Below are 3,992 nucleotides of genomic sequence, written 5' to 3'. Positions count from 1 at the left end.
TTACTTTTTTGGATAAGGTCACCGCGGCCGCACTATGCATGCGAGCACACACACACCTAATCTACCTACTTACAACTAATACACCTACTCTTACACACTAACACACTATTATAGAAACTCACTAACTAACAGAACTACTTACTGTACTCTACACAGAACTAACATTATGGATCTACAACCTTAATACTAACACCTTATCACAGAGAAAAAACACAGTACCTTATTAACAAAGAAAACACAGTACCTTTCAATTCCTTCTTAACAAAATAATACACAGCAGCAAAACAAACTCCTTCTTCTCAGTACACAGACCTTCCTTCTCTACCTTTCCTACGATTGAAATTGCACCACAACGCAGCACAGAGTGTCACTCGAGCTTAGTGTAAAACATTTTCCCGACAGCGGCACCAAAAATGAGCACGTATGTCGCACGTGTCAATGCAAGGAACTTGCCAATACACTATGTACGAGCCACAAATGGCTCCAAGCATGCAACTAGCCTAAACTAGTAAGCTCAAAGAAAACGATGGTGTGTCACTCACCACTCTACGCTTGCTGTCGTGGAGGATTCCTCGCCGAGAAGAAGAGGGAGATGCCGTTATGCCACGCTCAACCGCCTCGCCAACGTCGTGCCGCCGCAATGCTCTCTCTCTCTCTCTCTCTCTCTCTCTCTCTCTCTCTCTCTCTCTCTCTCTCTCTCTCTCTCTCTCTCTCTCAAGTACACACACACACACACACTAGTACACAAGGGAGACGGAGAAGGAGATGGAGCAAGAGCACTCTTCTTGCATTGCACAAATGAGAGAATGAAGTTTTTTAGGTTTAGATTGACTTTTATATGGGCTCGCCCGTTCACGTCCACACTTAGCCAATCTTACCCAAACATTATACGTTCCAGTTTTAGAGTGCGCCTCTCATCGACGATCACTCTTAACCATTCCTATTGGACCGAGAAGACCGATACCTGACTCTACCAAATAAATAATACAATGTCTGTTGTAGGTGAAAGGGTGTCCGTGAGCCGTGAGGGTTAACATAACCCTTTCATATTACCCATGATACGATATGACCATAGCTTTGATGTTTTCATCTTTGTGTTGTTTTGATATTCTCTTTTGTGTTCTTTCTTTGTGTCTGTGAGTGTAAGAGAGAAAGAGTGGGGCCTCTTTGACTTTACTTCCTTTCAAACCTTAGACTTCATGGCATCTATGCTTTAACTCATTTATATAGTTTAACTTTAGACTCAGACTTCATGGCATCTATGCTTTAACTCCTTTATATAGTTTTTGGAGTTCTCTCACAAACTCTCACAACCAGAATCCCGGTGCTTTCCAAGAGGTACTAGGGAGGGAGGATGGAGTTAAGGGTGGAAAACATCTTTCAAAAAGAGCTTGATTTGGTAGCTTCTTTTCAAGTTAGAAAAATGGTGTAATAGAGAGGAGAGAGAAGGAGAGGAGGGAGGAGGAATGTCTTTAAGGCCTAAACCAAGAAGCTTCTTTTCATGATGAGAGAGAGTATGATTAGAGAGGTTGTGGCAAGCTAAGCTCGTGCCTTTGTTTTCTAACTCATAGAATTGATTGATTTCCTAGAATAATCACCTTAAAAAGAGAAGGGTTACTAAGAGGAAGCCAATATTTGTATCTTCTTTTAGCAACACCATAAGGAGAAGGAGATGATCCGGATGTAGTGGGGAAGTAGGTTGGTGAAAAGGGAGGAGGGGTCCAAAGAAAAGGAAACGGGGGGGTGAAGTAGGTTGCTCAACACCTACTTGCTCCTCCACTATAGGTTTTTTGAAAACCTAGGTCTTTTAGAAAGGCTGGATGGAGGATGGGGAGAATTAGGGGGAAGAGGCAAGATGGTGGGAGAAAGAAGTCTAGAATATGTAGAGTTATTAAGGGGGTAATTGGGAGATTTGATCAAATGTGGAATGGGTGGGAGAAGAAGGCCTAATGAGGACGGGTTTTTGTTAAGCAAGGTGGTAGAGGGGGAGGGGGAGAGAGAGGAGGAAGTGTTATTAGGTTTTTTGAATGGTTGGCAGGGGTATTTCCCAAAGGGCGCTTTATGTTTAGCAAGGGAAGATGAAGGTTGTGAGGGAAAGCAAAGGTTCTTTAGAGTAAGGGGGGTTTACAAATGTTCAAAGGTGTCTTTTGGGAGAGGATTTTTCCCATTTGAGTAGTGACTTCATATTGAACAAGATCATTTATGGTGTCTTCTTTGGGTAAAGCCGTTGCTTCGGCAAAGAGGGTCTCTTGGGTTTTGTTTCTTGCATTGTGAGGCGTTGATTCAAAAGAAGTAGTTGAATGCGCTTGGAGTTTTGAACAAAAGAGTCTAACTCTAGAAGAGAAGAATATTTCCACACAATTAGTCGATTGGCCCAAGCTTTGGATTGATCTCTAGGGAAAGATATGGGTAAGAGTTATTTAGCAAGATCCTCCAAGCGTTCTTCTATTACCTCATAGAAGAAGTCAAAAAACTTTTAAAGGTTTCTATCAAGAGAGTTTGGGATTGTACGTAAACGTCGGAACCATAAAGTTGGTATTGTATGTTACAACTAACCAACTTGTCATTGAGAAGAGCTTGGGCACTAAAATCTTCCAAAACAAGGTGTGGTGGTTTCATGCAAAGGCTATTGGGGGATTTATTGTTAGCATGGAGGTTTTGGAGGTGGAGGAGATGAGATTTGTCTTTCGAAAGCTTGAGATTGATAGTCTTGAATTCTTACAAGGAACACAACACAATTTTGTCAAATTCTTGAGGCTTGGTGATGGTAGGAAGTGTGGGAAGGGAGGAAGTGGAGGGGAAAGGATTAAGGAAAAAGGCGTTGGAGCGAAAAGGGGAGGGGGTGGTGGCGACCTAGGAGGAGAAAGCACCAAAAGAGAAAGGAGCAATGAGGGGGGATTAGGGAGCACTCCCCTTTGAGAGGTAAGGCTTCCAATTGCACCATAGATTTTGGCATTTTTAGAGGAAGGAGGGGAGACATCAAATTCCTCTACTAGGAGGTTTTCCATGAGGCCTTGCACCTCTTTCATGCTAAGGAGGGTTTCCTTAGAGGAGGAAGAGGGAGTCGAAATGCTCAGTTGGGTGACAAGTGCAAAGGGGTTAGTGCGGGCGGAAGTCGAACTGAACCCCAAAAGGGTGGTAGGAAAAGTTGAAGAAGAGAATGCCGGAGTGAGGAAGGTAAAAGAGGTATTAGGGGAGGGGGGCAAACGGTGGAAAAGCTAGAGCCATTGGAGGAAAAACCCGCTATTGAGCTCGACGATGAGAGGAAAGGGTGCGTTCCAAAGGACGGCAGGGTGGAAGAGAATTCCATGTTGAAGGGTTGGCAAGTAGGCACACAAGGCAGTCTGGTTTGAAGCACTTTGAAACCTTAACTTAAATTTGTGGTGAATGCTCTCCGTAGTTTCAATACCCCTTGTAGATCCCCATTGTTTCCAATATTGAAAACGGCCAGAAAAACTGCACGAGCGTATGCACTATTCAAAAAACACCATATTCCAGTGTGGAATTAATAGCCTAAACTCGGTTGAATGGAGGGTAACAACTTTTACAAATGGTAAAGAATTTTGTTGAATGGTGGGCAAAAGCTTTTGAACTTACATATGGAGAAAACCTTAGAGTGAGAAGAAGCTTATGATGCGGCAACTGTGGGTTAACATACAATAAGGTAAAAAGAAACTGAAAAGAACATTTTTGGGTACTTGGAGGTTGTGGGTGAGTCCCGAAAAGTAAAAGAATTGCTGGATTCGGTAGCCAAAAAGAGTTGTTGCACTTGGAGTTGTCGATGGCATTAATGCGAGGGTCCTCAGAGCTTAAGTAAGCACTTGAAATAGTAGATCTGTGAGTTATGGAAAGGAAAAGGAAAGTTTTGCGACCTTACTGTGATGCCCTTTGGTGTGAGCTACAGAGCATGGTAGCCTATGCCCTTGTCGTTGTTGAAGGTCTTTGTCATGGAAAGATAATCGTGATGCCTTCAAGGCCTGAGTTACAGAGCG

At 43.1% G+C, this 3,992-nt stretch overlaps 1 pseudogene; it reads right to left on the bottom strand.

Moving 5' to 3' along the window:
* Positions 1-2,615: 2,615 nt before the first annotated feature.
* On the bottom strand, positions 2,616-3,310 carry LOC147429778 (uncharacterized; annotated as a pseudogene).
* Positions 3,311-3,992: the final 682 nt, after the last annotated feature.

This window comes from Adiantum capillus-veneris, chromosome 22 (genome assembly GCF_014529385.1).
Source record: "Adiantum capillus-veneris isolate H3 chromosome 22, ASM1452938v2, whole genome shotgun sequence".
Lineage (NCBI taxonomy): Eukaryota > Viridiplantae > Streptophyta > Polypodiopsida > Polypodiales > Pteridaceae > Adiantum > Adiantum capillus-veneris.
Note: the sequence above shows the minus strand (reverse complement) of the source record. Positions and strands in the feature narration are given on the sequence as shown.